At 41.0% G+C, this 15,761-nt stretch overlaps 1 protein-coding gene across 1 annotated transcript in view; it reads left to right on the top strand.

Annotated features, from left to right (window-relative positions):
• Positions 1–4,106: 4,106 nt before the first annotated feature.
• Positions 4,107–15,761, top strand: part of ZBTB20 (zinc finger and BTB domain containing 20) — a 38,842-nt gene continuing 27,187 nt past the window's right edge. The window contains exon 1 of the mRNA XM_006275090.3: positions 4,107–4,290. The gene's annotated coding sequence lies outside the window, so the exon portion shown is untranslated. The remainder of the gene's footprint in view (positions 4,291–15,761) is intronic.

Genomic DNA, 15,761 nt, shown 5'->3' with positions numbered 1-15,761 from the left:
GGCTGTTATGCCAGCTTTATTTTGTAATAATACAAGTGTAGCAAAAGTGCCCTAACTTTAACTCTGCTTCACTGAAGGTCAAAGCTAGGGTGATTTAGCTAACAGCCACATCATAACAGCTGATGCACATTCCAGAAGAGCAGCACCCCTGCCTTTTGAAGCAGCTAAAATATGTTTCCCCATAGCCTTAGGCACAGGAAAAAAGTATGTCACAGGAAAAGAATCAGCAAGAATGGAAAGGAATCATAAAACACATTTCCTTTGTGCCCAAAAGATTGCTGACTCCTCTTTCCCCTAGACTGAGCACAGGCAGGGAGCCCTTCATCCCCATTTAGAATGGCTACTATTGAGAGAGGATCTTGATGGTGATCAGTAGTAGCAAGAAGACCCCTTTGAAAAATGAGATGCTACCTACAGCTTTGGTGATGCCACTCACTGCCTGTAGTTTAAAAAAAAAAAAAATAATAATTTTCTCACCCAGTCCTGTACTTGTTTCTGAGTGTCTGGGGTTCAAGAGAAGTCAAAGTCACTGTGTTCTCTGTGGAGTTAACTTTGCATGCCAGCCAGCTTCGCTGGAGTGAGAGCAGCCCCACAATGAAATAACATACAAGCTGCAGAGAGTGGTTGAATAAACAGCCCGAAGTGACCATGTTAGCCACCAAGAAGTTGTACACCTCCAGTGTTAGCCTGTACTTCCCAACAGGCCTGCCAACTCAAGCAAAAAGCACCACCTCCCTCAAGTGAAGGGTTTTCATGTCTGGAAGGGTCCCATGTTAATGTTATAACCCCAGTTATAACTCAGTTTTACTTTGCAGTGATAGCAAACCCTCTTATGTTGCAAATCTATTTCTAGGGATGATTTTATCCATTATTCCAAATTTCCAGTTCTGTGTCCCACCCCCAGTACCCCAGTCCACTGCTCACTGAGCAAGAAGTGGCATTGCCTAAAAGCTTTCCAAACTGCTCCAAAAAGACTACTTTTTATGCATATATATGTATGTGCTATGTGTATATGTGTGCATATGTGCATGCACATACATGCAGAGAGAAAGGGAGTTGGGAACAAGAGATGGAGAGAACATTTCTCAAGGTATTTAGCAACAATCTGGTTGGCAAATTTTTCCAACACACTAATGCAGTTCTGCTCCCCACTTCTCAGGCTCCTTTGGACGAAATGTGTATTTTCCATATGTTGGTTTTTTAAATGTATTACCATGTTGGCAGTAGGCCGTATGATCAGAGGTGGATCCAAGAGGCAGAACTGAAAGGCAAATGAAAGCACACAGTGTTTGAGGGTGCTAAGGTGCTCAGCCTGTTTCCCAGACCTCTCTATATAAAACATACTTACTGTATTTAACAATAATCTGGTTTGCATATAGTTCCAATATAGTAATGCCATTCTTGACCCTGCTATACCAGCACAACTTTTAAGTTACTCCACTGAAGTGAATAAAGATATTTCCACTCTTCTGTGGTGTGAGCAAGATCAGGATCTGGCTCATTATATTTTCAGCCTATTTGTAACATACATTATTCTCTACCAGGCAGTATACAAGAGGCAATATTGTCCTATGTATTGAGAGCGCAACTCTCAAAACCTAATGTACACCAAAGCTTGCCAGCACCACTGGGGTTAACACCAGCAGTCTCAGTCAGCCTCAATTCACCTAAAAATGCTCCTTTGAAACCCTGAAGCAGCCACTTTGGAAGCAGTCACACAAACCAAAATGCCAAAATGTTTTTGTGCTTTTTGACCAATTTGGGAGGTCCAATCAGAATCAACCAGTCCAAGACAGGTGCCTGGAGCCAAGTAGTTTTGATCGCTGAACCCAGCGAGCTACACTTGAGAGACACCCCTGGTAACTGGCCCAAAACTTCTGTGGCTATGTGCACATTTCTTTATCCCGTGCTTGCCCTTTAATATTTTTCCTTTTCACTCCACACCTACAGCCTTACTTTTTCATTCTTTTTTGCTCTGAGGTTGGGGGGGGGGTGTTGTTGGGGGTTTTTTCCCCTCCCCCTTCATTTTTGACCCATTTAACGTTTTCCAGCGGAGTTTTCATTTTCCAGTTGAAGGGACACTTCATCGGGGTGTATAATTTTAACACTCACGGCAAAGAAAGAGGAATCTTTTTTTTTTTAAGGAGCTTGGCAGACGAACCCCTGGCATAGTGACCAAGAGGAAGATTCTAGTGGAGGTTTTGTCTGGCGCTGATGTAGTGTGAAATCGTTCAGTCCTTTGCTGCCCTCTGAAGGTGACCAGCTAGAACTGGCAGCCATCAGGTTTGACGAGAGCTTTCACATGCTGTGCCCTCGGATATGCCAAGCTTATATAATTCTTTTATGTAACCAAAGACGACGTTCTCTATTAATGGCATAGTGGTTTTGCTCTCTGTTGCGTGATGGGTGCTCTTTCTTTCTTTCTGTCTGTCTTGTTTTTTGCTATTTCTCGTCTTTTTTTTTTCCTGATGCCTGGACACAAAAATGAAGATTTATATATACTACACACACACACACGTCAGATATTTCATTTGGCTATCTTAATGCATCTGTTCTTCTGCAGGACACTCTGGAAAGGGAAGTTTGGGGGTGGAGAATAAGAGAGAAAACTAGTTCTGTGGTGGTTCCTTATTTTTACTTCTGAGATCAGATGGGGCAAGGAGCAGTGTAGAAAAGGGTCCTGACACAGTAACCCTTCCAGGCATCTTAAGACATTATATGCCTTTTGTGTAGCCTGGTGCTCTGCTCTGAGAATGGTTGCCGTGACTTGGGGAAAACTAGCTAAAACAGCAAAAGAATTGCTAGAGCTTCAGCAAAAGATGTGGATGGTCCCCTGGTGGAAAATATTGCATGCCTTTTGTTGTAAAGCATTGCTTTCTGCTGGATTAAGTATGCCTTATCCAGGCCAGACTTGGGCAGCTGAAATCAAGTTTCATTAGGTCATGCTTACAAGCAACAGTGAGGGACATCTCCTTCCATCAGATAAAAACCTTTTTGGCCTCTGTTTCCAGAGAGTAAGCAAGAAGAGAGAGCATGGACTGCGCTTGTACCCTTGTGTGTGCTTCATTGGCTTCTGCTCCTTTTCATGAGGGTTACCTTAGATTGACACATGCCACAGGGCAGCCAGTTTTCTGCCTGAGGGCTACAAGTGACTACTGCTTCCTGGCAGTAATTTTGCAAAGTAAAGACCGTGCTTGAAACTTTAGTGAACATGGGGGTGGCATTCATTTGGGCTTAAAGAACAGAGCTAGGCCTCAGGGGAGCAGGCTCTTCTCCTTTCTCCAGCAGAGATTCACACTGCAACTATGGGAAAGTCTGTGCATCAGCCTTCCCACCTATAAAATGAGAAGGGTAATGCTTACCCATGTGTAGTGTTTCGAGGCTTACTTCTCAGTGTTTCGAGGCTTACTTCTCAATGTTGGTGGAGCACTTTCTGGTCCTGGATGAAAGCTGTTATAGAAATACAATGTAGTATCTTTAGTGATTAAGGGCTCTGTTGGTTCATGGATGGTATAGGAAGCCAGCCTGCAGTCAGCATCATTGGTGATTTCAGGCTTAAAATCTAGTCAAATGACTGGGTACAGTTAACCCTTGTATATCTACATTGCCCCAGTGGCAGTGCTCTTATCTTATTCCCATGTACTCTTCCTCACAATGTAAGGCTTTGCTTTCCCTGCCTCTTGAACTAGGCCATGCTTATTTGTTTTCCAGACCAATTTATTACGGCTCTGTATAGCTGTCTGCTCAGAATGATACAGCCGTGGTTAATATTTGTCACATGGAGCTTGGACTGTCTAAACCACTGGGATTGGTTATATTTATGTCATTTGTAGGGGCAGAATGGGGAGTTTCTTACTTGGTCTGTATGCTGTAATGTGGTCTCAGGGCCATTGCATCAGAGTATAAACAGGGAGTCGCTTGTTTCCCAACAAGAGGCATGGAGGAGAGTCCTCTTTTGCTCCCTCCTCTGGGGGTAGGGGTTAGTGGGGGGAAGAGATGAGGTGGGGGGGTTTTTAAAGCAAGTTATCTTTAACAGATTCTAAAAATGCCTTTTCCCAACTATGCCGTCAGCTTCTTCAAAGGTCTCTTTGTTTGTTTTCAGGAAGAAACCCAAGACAGCTGAAAACCAGAAGGCGTCTGAGGAGAATGAGATTACTCAGACGGGTGCATGCAGAGCCAAGCCGGGCCTTCCCTGCCTGAACCTTGAAGCTGCTCTGCCTCTGAGCCCAGCCCTCATCCACTCATCACATTCACCAACCAACCTGCACGCACACACAGGGTCATCTGATTGTGAGTACACTGGTGTACCAGGGGGGTTGCCGCGAGTTGTAGACACACTCTTCTATGCTGGATACCAGCTTTTATATTTGTTTCCATAATGTCACACCAACAAGGCCTCCTCCATATATGCCTCCTTCCCCCTCATTCCCCCTTTTTTCTGTTTTTGATTTGCATAGGGTCATAATAATCCAGTTTGAGAAAGCTAAAAGAGCAGTGTGGGTCAGATTGTAGTGCTAATCCTAATTTTTGTGAAGCAATGCATGCAGTCCCTCTCCCCTGGGGCCACAAGCTTTCTCTGCACCTAGTTAGTGCTGGGGTTCATGCTGATCTTCACCCCAGCGAGTCTTCTGCCTGTGATCCTCACCCCAGCCCAGGTGGCACTTAGGGAATGCAGGTTCCTAGCTGAACCTAGGATTCGATAGGACTGCAGACAAGGCAAGAAGGTGGTGTTCTGGAAAGCAGAGTGGGCTGGACCTGTTGGGGGTACAGAAAACTTTGAGGAACCAACACAGTTATATTGACATTTTTTCAGGGTCTTTAGGGTTAGTTGAAGCAGGTTGTTTGGCTTTCTTCTTTTCCATTTCAGCAGATTGTGGGGAGCAGAGCAGGGGGGTGAGAAAAGAAATTGGAAGTTGAAACTGGATTGTGAAAAGTGAGATCTTCAAAACATTGAATTGTTACAGTGACTCCTATCAAGAACCTTTTGAGCAGAGCTACATGGGATGAGTCCATCCCTCACATTCATCAGTTTTTAGGGGATCTAGTTTGCTTCTTCTGAAATGGTTTGAAGAGGCTGAAAAATTTGCTGGGGGGGGGACAGAAAGAAAGATGAAAAATGAGCCCAAGCATTTCAAGATCTCAGAAGCCAACCAGACTTTGTAGGGGCCAATTATAATAAAATCAGGGCATGACAATAAAAAAATCAGATTAAAAATGTATATCATTTTCTTTTTTTTTATTTAAAAGCCCTGCCTCAGGGTGACACTTAGAAGCAGCTGGGTTATTGGGATCATTGCTATCAAAATCATTTTAGCTGCAATTCCTTCTTGCCAGCTTCTGACTTCACTCATTATGTGCCTCTTCTTGAGATCTTGATTCTAGTGGGACTGATAAGATAATATTGGGAGGCTTTCCTAAACCTGGTCCAGTGAGCTAAGAAAGAAAGAGAGGTGTGAGGCACTGGGAAGGGAAGTAGCCAGGAAGGCAGTGACGCACTGGGAAGACAAGAAACCAGGAAGATTCCCTTCAAATTGAAATACCCAATCTCTGGGTAGGACCAGGAATTCAGATTTGGATGTTTTTAATGTTTTCTCGAAGTCAAAAGCTGGTAAAAAGGCTTAAAAATGAGCAAGGCAAGAACAACAAAAGAAAGAAAGAAAGAATCCTTATTTTTAAACAAAGAATCTATTTATCCTATTCACGAAGATGAAAGACTTCATTAGCAAATGGGAATGGAAACCTCACACTGATATTTTTTGACAGATGGAAAACCATGAAAGCAGCCTTAGCACTGAGGCCAGCAGGGGCTGAATGGCTCATTCAGCCACCTGAACTACCTTTGGAGGTGGTCAAGGGCAGAGGTGAGGCCCATTGACAGTGGGTAGTGTGTGAACGAGATATGCCCTGTTGCTGTTCACACTGCACCTGTTTTATAGACAAAAAGGGGATTTAAGTTTCCAAGGTAGTCAATATGAAGGTCAACAGCACTAAATTCACTACCACAGCATTAAATGAAAGCCCTTAAAATCTGGATCAGTCCCCTCTTTCACACCAAATTTGTTCTTCAGCAAGATGTGACTTAACTGTCCTGATCCACCTTGCCTGTGCTGGATACTGTTGTAATCCACCCAGGAGATTTAGGTCATGTCTGTACTGCCTCCCTACAAAGGCTAGGACCTTCCGCTGAGAGGCAAATCCCTACTCACTCATGCTTCACACACACCCAAGGCTGGCAGCCCTGGAGTCATCAGGGTGATGGTATAGACAGAACCTCAGTGACCTCAGTGTCATTTGGTGTCCTGTGAAGTTTGTGGAAGTTTAGTGTAACTCTCTAACTTGCAGGACTGAACTAGTGGACCTGATCCAATGATTACTGACATCGGTGGAAAAAATTGTACTGGCTTCAGTGGACCTTACTCAAGATATATATGTTCAGAGCACCCTACAAATAGTTAATCCTCCTCACACTTCTTTAGGAGAAATGAAACATTTTTGCAGCTGCAAAAAATAAGGTGAAGAGGTAACAATACTTGCTTAAGACCCCAGAGAATGGGTGGCAAAATTAGGAATAGTATTCAGGAGTACTTTCCTGCTGGAATCTCTGTTAGCATAACATCTTAGACCTCAGTAGAATAAAATCAACCAAGAATTTGGCCTACTGATTTTTGCCTGGCACATTATTTAAGACTGCTGGGTGTGATAAAAAAACACACACATCAGTACTTGTATGGTGATGGTTCTGCCACTGACAACCTAGGAGTATGAACATTATCCTTCTTTACCCAGGCTTTACAAGAGGTTCACTGCTGACATCACAATAGGCTTGTGATGTTATTTGTCAAGTACTGTAGAGGAAAATGAAAAGGAACTGCATTTTTAATTATAAAATAAAATAATGTGTAAATTACATGCAAAATTAATATGGCAGGTAGCAGATGACCTACAGCAGAAAGTGATGGACTAGTACTCAGAAGACCTGGGTTCTTTTCCAGGGTCTGCAACTCTGCAGCTGACAACTGTGGACAAGTTGTGTTGCCTTGCCTGTAAAATGAAGATAATTTAAGCTGAGCAAACCTCTTTCCAGGCAAGAAACATGTAGTTGTTGTAGGACCAACACTATTTGCAACTTTCAACAACCAAAAAAAAAAAGCAGAAACATCTAACTGTTTAGTCTTGATATGTTCCAAGGAAAAATGTTTCGACTGAAACAATGTTTTCTTTTTAAAATTATTCAATATTATACATATATAGATATCATTTTCTACATGCATACATACACACATAAAGCATCAGTTGAAACATATTGTTTAGAAAATGTCAAGACAAATTACACATGCATATATATATTTATGTATAAACCCACACAAACACATATATACTAGATGTAAACTAGATTAGTTTTAAAAAGAAAATATTTCATCTCGTATCTCTCATAAAATATATGTATGTCAGATAGCCAGAGTATAAAAAGCAGTGTGTAAGAGCTAGATGATGTGATCATCATCCTCACCACCATCATCTTTGTATGTTATACCTGTCTATCACATTATATTCTCTTATTGGTCACTGACACATTACAATTAGTGTGCAATTAACTGGTTAATTTAGGTCAATTTAGACGTACTACACATGCAAAGTAATTATTGTACAATAAAAATGGCCAACCAAGCACAAAAATGGCCAGCGATCTACAAAGATGTTGCTTAAAAATTGTAGAACATTTTTATAGCTGGTTTCTTTCAAGCTTTAATTTGAAGGTGTGGCGTGTCATACATAAGGTGATAGCATTTAGCCACATCTTCTAGCACACCAGAATAGACTGTTCCCTGCCCTCCTCTCTGCAAGGTAGCTTTCATGGTGTCTGTGACTCGCACTGAACTCTGCTGCTTCAGGGTGTCTCAGCAGAAAGTATCACAACTCACCACCTCTCCTTTGAACTAGACTTGAAAGCTGCTTCTTTAAGGTGATGTTAGCACCTCTTCCCGGTAGAAGAGCGTGAGACAGGAAACATAACATGCTGTACTTACATCATTATAATTTGAGAGTGGGAGGGACTTTACTTGGAAAGCTACCAGTGGGGACAAGTTGCAGATTAAAGCACCTCTTAAAGTATTCTGGGAGAGTTTGAGCCCCATTGTTCCTGCCTCCTGCCCACTCTTTACACAGGTCTCCCCTGCTCTACATAAGGATTAAAGGAGTAGTTCCTTCACCAAGGGGGAGCTTAGAATTCACTTCTTATTACAGCGTTGCTGAAGGTGGGAGGGGGACTGACAACTCTTTCCAGCAGCATGCCAGCTTCTACTGCCAGCAAGCGTTGGCAGAGCAAGATCCCAGGGCACTTTTTTCCCCTCTGGATAAGTTGCCTTGTGAATGTGAAGCAGGTCACATAGCTTGACAGTTTCTACCAAGCAACATTATCTGTTGCTTGATGGAAATAAAGTTTGCCAGGGGCCATAGTGGAAGACCTGTTTGCAGTGCAGGTGTGTAAGGTCCAAGGTATAAATTCAGGATATTTTGCTTCATACCATCTCATGCTTGCCCCATATCTCCTTACACAATAGAAATGAAAACTGCAAGAAATGTGCAGAAACATTCTTCGTTTAGGGATAGGAGACTTGGAGTCAATCTGTTCTTCCAACTCTTTTTAAACTCCACAAAACTCCCATTTAATTGGGCCACATCCTCTCTAAAGTTACTGAGACTCACCAGGCACAGTCTCTGTCAAAACAGAAAAACATTGGCACAGCTTTAGGACTGGTTGACTTAAGGGATTAGTAATAGTTTCCAAGAGCCATTTGAATCCTGCCTAGGTTAGTAATGACTGAAGAATGTTACTATCAGGAAGTTGGTTGTCTTCTCTTTCGAAAAGAGGAGACCTCAAAGTGACCAAATGGAAATTAATAAAATGAAGACCCCTGTTCAGAATTACTCATTTAGGGCAAACCTCCCGTTGGTAGTCGGTGGAACTTTAACCTGAACAAGGATAGTAAAGCTTGTTCCTGAGAAAAAGACTAAGAAAAGCTTATTCAAAATGATAAAGAGTTCAAACAGTCTTGAAACAATCTAAAAATATTGCTAAGCTATGATTAAAAGGGACATTTTGGCAGAACTATTTAATGCAGAGACTAATAAATATCGAACAAGTTAAAGTGAAAGGTGTTTGAAGCCTTAGAAAAATCTACCAGGAGCCTGATACAGCAGATTATAAAAGTCCTCATTTATTTTACATATATTTAAATAAAAGCTTGTTTTTACAGAAAATCATGGAGAGGGGAAGGATTTCAAATCTACACTGACCATTTTTCCAAGTGCAGTCATATGTATTTGCCAAAAACTGTGCCACTCCTGTATGGCAATAAATATTTACAAAGTTATTTTCCTCATTACTATTTAGGTGTTCTTTATGGGTTCTTGCAGGCATAAAAAAAAAAAAAAATCCCCGGCTCTTTACTTTAAACTCAGTGCGTTCCCGCACCAAGTCCTGTGCATGCCCAAAAGAGACAGTGTGTTACTTCAACCCAGATGTAAAGATCAGGCGCTTTAGAGGGGCTTTTCTGGTGCTTTTATCTAATAGCGAATTAAATCAGCTTTAGCTAAAAGTGCCAAAAAGCCCTTTTGAAGCACCTAATCTTTACAAACACTGAAGATCCAGGTTGAAGTAATGTGCTGCTTCTTCCGGTAAAGCACATTTTTTTAAATGTCCGTGAGCATCCTTTATGACTTGGCTCAAAATAAATTTGTTAAATATAGACAGTAAATACCCCTTGACAGTCAGCTGCACCTCAGCTTTAACACCTCAGCAGTTCTTCGCCCATCGAGAGTGCTGAAGGAAGGAGCTAGCAAAAAATTTTTGGGCACAGAGGTGTATTATACATTGCTTTCTAAAGGCCTCACCTTGTAAGATGGTGAGTGCCTCCACTCCTGAGTGATGCTGCACTCTATCACCCCAGTGAAGTCACAGCAGATTCTTTCCTTTAAGGATAAAATACTAAATATTGTGATTCTTGGGCTTAGACATATTTCCACAAGAATGAGTACCTGAGGCAGAACCCTACAGCCTCTGACCATCATCATCTTCTTCCTTGGGATAGGTTGGCTTAAAACAGTACAGATAAATGCCTTTGGAATAGCCAGTGAAATGGAGAGGTCATTTCAGAAGTACCTGGAACATGGTCCATATAATAATCAGCACCTGGGGTCCACTTGGAATTATGCCTGACAGATCACCAACTGCTTGGCTGTACCATGTGGATGCTGCTACATACACAAAAGCAAGGCAGTTTTGGTATGGAAACTGCATGCCCAAGGCAATAGCCTTCAGTGAAAATATGGCCCCATTTGTTCAAGAAAGGTTACAAGCAGGTAAATGAGGTGTTGTTGAAAATGGCAGTTAAAACTTCCTATAAATTTTCCTGATCATCCAACAGGATGGTTAGATAAGACTGGTAGCGACGCAGTCTTAAAGTCCTTCCTTTACTTTCCCCACAGGCAAAACTCCCATTGACTTTGTTGAGATTGTAGAATGAATAAGAACTGCAGAACTTGGCCCCCTATAAATAGGTTGGGCTTTAGAGACCACATAATGCAGGAGCTGTTTGGAAGTCATCTGTAACTGTATAGACCTGTGTTTTGGGAGTGCCAAAAGATAAGAATATTTTGGCAGAAAAATTCACAAATGCTCAAAGATACAATCAAACAAAAACTTCATTCAGACTCTGATGTATGTATCTTAGCAGATGTGTCCAAACTCAAAGAAATCCCACGGGAACAGTGCAACTGAATCTCTTTGTGTCTATTGATAGTTAAAAGAGTTATTCTTAGACACTGTAGGACAAAGATGGTCCATCTGTGAAGGAATGTGTTCCAGACAGGGGAAAGACAACATTTTAGCAAAGAGTATCTATAGGACTGAGTGATAGTTTGGATGATTACTGGAAAAACTGGTAGAGAAGTGGTTGTGAGTTTCAGAGGATACAGAACCCATAAAATGTGGGCTGGCCTGAAATAGAATCCAACACTGAGTATAATCAGGAAAATAAAATAAACACAATAAAAAGGAACATTTGTTTGGTAAAGGAGAGAGAGAGAGACAGAGAGAGAGAGTAATAGGGCCTAAATATATGTATTAACTAGGTTCAAACAGGTAACTTAAATATTGAATAGAATGCTATTTAGTGATGAGCCCAGTGAGCCTAAATATTGTATCTACTCAGATCCAACTTGGGGCTTGACAGGAACATTGAGCCAGAGGCAATTTTTGTTTTCCTCTTCTTGAAACTTGGCTTTTTTATTTTTGATCACTAGTTTAATTTTAAGATCTTCAGGGCCTTAAAGGAGGAAAGGAAAGAGGGTGTCATGTACCTTGCAGGTTTCCTGTATTCCACAGACAACTGAGGAAGGCAAATGAGGACTTTCATTTTCTTGAGCAGTCAATACAGGTCGTCTTTGTGACTTAGTGGGGCTGCTTGTGGCTTAAAGTGGCTTCTGTGGCACTTCCAAGCTAAAAATTAGTGGGACTTTGTCATTTATTTATTTTTGTCTTAATTTTCAAAGGAGATATTGTGGTAGGATGAAAATGGATTTGTAGCCTCCTACTGTCAGCTCTCTGCAGCCTGAGCCTTCATTGTTGGCCTAGGTTGAAGTAACACGCTGCTGCTTCCAGTAAAGTGCACTGGGCTGCTTTTTAACATCTGCAAGCAGTTTTTATGTCTCAGATCAAAAGAAATGTGTTAAATATAGACAGTAAATATAGGCAGCACATAGGTGTGCCACTGCTAGTTGTCCCTGGGGAAATGCCCCTTCATATGTGCTCTGGCATGCAGCAAATTGCCCTGGGTGGGGTAGGGATGCTGATCCCAGCAGCTTTACCTGGGCCCTGGAGGCCTCCCAGGGCTGCAGCAATGGTGATCCAGGTGTGCGGACCCTGGCCGGCAAGCAGTTGGAGTGTGGGTCTGGCCGGCCAGGCTCTGGTTTCAGGAAGTGCACACTGCTGCCACATGTACCGTGCTGCTTTTTTTCTGTGCATGTTTTTTAGATTCCAGGATTTCCTGGTATCTAATTTTGCCTCTGTGCTGCAAATATGCAGCATGGAGAACCTATTCACGTGTGCCAGGTACATTTTGTGGTGCCTCAAAAACTTTTGAGGTGCCGCAAAGCTCATGTTCCCCCTTGTGGGGATGCAGCCTAGGAGTATCTGGAAAAAGTCCTATTGACTTTAGTTGCAGAGATAGGTAGCATGTTCACAATGAATGTTATCTCATCTATATTTCTTTTACCCCATGTAAGAAACGGTATTTCAGTTACATATCTAATGAGAAAATTTTCAAAAGCACATATGTGGCTTAGGCACTTAAGTTTCATGGACATTTAAGTCACTGACACTTCGGTCCATAAGTCACATAGATGTTTTTTAAATTGTTCTTGGTGATTTTAATTGCTTATTCCTTTGCTTAGTGACCTTAATGTTAATTTGGCACAGTGTTGTCAGCTGCCATGATGTCTGGAGTTTTTATTTAAGTCCCAATGTGTGGAATCAAGAGATTGCATAAGAAACTCAACTTTCATTTCCAAAGATCAAGAAAACTTCTAGGCTGCATGACTGGGGAGGAAAGCTTGAAAATATGTATTTATTGTATCTTATATGTTCAAAAACCAGAAAGCAACTAAACAATGTTACAAATTTATTATTATGCACATTTGATAGTGTTATTTATATTTTTATATCATGATTTTTAAGCTGTTCTCATGATTTCTGATTGTTTGGGGCTTTATGAATCATAATATAATCCCTTAAATATGTTTTAAGGACCCCCTGGCATTTTTTAGATATTTTCCTGATTCCAAATTCACTGGTCTCTCACATTCTCAAGTCACCCATTAGGAGCATTAGTGTCTACACACAGCCTTATACTTAAAATTGTGGGTCTGCCTATAATCCCTCCATTACATAATTGCATTAGCCCCTGAGTTACCTCGTTCATAGTTTTTGATGACTACCATCCGGTTTAGAGAATTTATTACCGTTTAATTCCTTAAGAATTTCTACCACCTCCTTTCTGATAATATTTTCCTGGACAGGGCCTTCATACCTTAAGATAGTTTTCCTTTCTCCATCACTCTTCAGGCTGAAAACTAAAGCAAAGAAATCACTTAGACTGTGCAGTTTCTATAACCTCTTTGATTACCTTACTGCTTTTACGCACTGTTGGTGTAGCAAACCCACTGAGTCTGCTGCTTGTCTATTTAATATATCTATCCATATAATCTTAGGTATTCCTTAGGCCTCAGCCATGGCCCTGTGAGCTTCCTTTTTCTAACATACTTAAATTATTTCTTATAACAGTACTTTACTTTATACCTTTAGCTGTTTTTCTTTAAATTTCCTCCTCACACTTTAATCTCAATTTTACATCTTCCCAGCTACAGTTTATGCTCTGTTCTATTAGCATCACTTGAGCAAGATTTCCATGTTTGGAAGGATACATTTTCAGCCTTAATAAACTCTTTTACCCTGTTATTTCACCATCCTAGTTTTATTCCGCTTCCCTTTTTTGTAGTCGCTGTTGTCCTGGGATATGAATATTGATCTTAATAAAGTATTGTTAAGGCCACCTCCCTGCTGATTCTATGGATTTTAATTTCTTATCTTTTCCTTTCAGGCTCTTTCTAACTAACTTCCTCCTTTTTATTTATTTTTTTTAATAATCCTCTTTCTTGAAGTTGTATGTCAGAGCTACCTCATGATATGATTCCCTGTAAGGGTGCCGAACGTAATAGTATCATGGTCATTTCTGTTTGATATCTTACCCGACATGTATTTGCTCAGCGTCCCACTGGGTCTTACTCAGGTATGAAGGCTCAGCAAAAGTAGCTCTTTCCCAGGATGCTCTAGATGAGCTGCTTCATGCAGCAATCGCTTAAGGTGGGATTCCCAGGCTTTAGTAGGGGGAGACAGTTGTGGAACTAATTATGCTCCCTTCCTGCCATGTGTTGTTAAGGGTTTGTACATCTGCTAAGTCCTTTCTGACCAGTCCTTTGCTCTCCCTTGGGAAACATTGATTTAAGGAATGAAGGGCTGATTGCTCCAAACCATGTCTCATTATGAAGCTCAACCAGTTTTAGTAACAAAGTGTACCATTATTTGTCTTTCAGTAGCTTTTGTCGTTTTCCTGGCCTCTCATTATTATGAACTTTCTTCATTTGGACTTCCAAGGTTAGTTTCTTTTCAGTCCTCCTGCTTTTCCTTTAGTAACTAGCCTTATGGTTACTACATGTTGTGTTCCGATTTAGTAAGCAGGCCAGGGCTGGGAGAGTATAGGAATGGGGAGAGGGAGAAAGGTGGCATAATTGTAATGATGGTTCAGACAAAGGAAAGAGAAAGAGCTCTCTTCATCCAAACCTTGGTGGTAGCTAAGCCACTACACATGCTAAAACAGAGAATTGAGATCTTGGTCAGTACAACCCATTCATGTTTATAAAGCTTGTTGTGATCCTCTGATAGAATGACTTGAGAAGAGTATTGTATTTAGTTTGGGAACAATATACTTTGAACTGTTATGGAGGGGAAGAAAAGAAGTGTGTGACTCAAGGTGGCTACCAAAACTTCTCAGTTACCTGCTGTTTCTATCAGGAGCACTACATTCTACAAGTGTGCTATGCAGTGCTACAGCCCAACTGTTTATGCTAGATATGGGTTGAATAGGAATCCAAATATTACTATTTGCAGAAGCATCACCAACATGCGTTTTGGACTGCCTCTGCATTTAGGTCTTCTATGGGTGTTTGCATTGTTTCATGGAGCCATTTGTGAGGTCAAAATAAAATGACATATAAATGCATTACATTTTCCATCATTCAGAAACCAAAATGTCTAAATCTTTAATTAATTCATCACTGCCCATAGCTCCTTGAAGCATTAAAGGAGCCTACAAGTGTAAAAGCAAATACCAAAACCCACGCATATCCTTAGTTTGTACATGGAGCTTTGTTGTGTCAAACATTGAAAAGATCTCTGCCTTCCTGGGATACACAGTATATTCTGGATTGGTATGTGACATGTGGTTAAATGCTTCTCCTTGAAAGCTTGCAAGAGAGAAGTAGTATAAATTAAGAGTAATCTCACAACAGCTATTTTTGAGTTCTTAACCAGTGGAGACGTAAGCGTAGCAATATTGTACATCTGTTAGAAATCTTGAAAGGCTCTTTATAACAAGATGATAGGAGCGCTAACGTATAATTTATTGATGTTACCCAGATAGAGACAGACACAACGTAGCAATTTTTGTGTGAAAAGGAGTGCAATGGAGGAAATAAAAACAAAGAGGGTGAGTTCTCCCCACAGATTCCTGGATACTCATGCAGCCATATTGACTCTGATACGAGTATTTTGCGCTGTGATAACAGTGAGTCTTCCTAAGGAGGTTAGAGCCGGTGTTGGACACAAAAGGCATGTCTACATGTGAATTTAAGCGTGCATAAATTTAATGTGCATTAATTGAATGTGTATTAAGCAGGTTTATGTAGGCATCTACACATGCAGGCATTAAAGGGCATTAACTCTGTGTGTGTGGACTGACTTGGGACTAAAGTTAGTCCCAAGTCAGTCCACACACACAGCGTTAATGTGTTTTAATGCATCTACACATGCATGCATACACTTTAACTATTTGCACCTGAATTTGATATCTACATTTGTAGGTATCAAATTTAGGCATAAATAGCCTAAATTCACTACTTTTTATGTGCGTTAAGGGCGTGCACAT

The sequence above is a fragment of the Alligator mississippiensis genome, chromosome 1 (assembly GCF_030867095.1).
Source record: "Alligator mississippiensis isolate rAllMis1 chromosome 1, rAllMis1, whole genome shotgun sequence".
Taxonomy (NCBI): Eukaryota; Metazoa; Chordata; order Crocodylia; family Alligatoridae; genus Alligator; species Alligator mississippiensis.
This window is presented reverse-complemented; position numbering and strand designations above follow the sequence as displayed.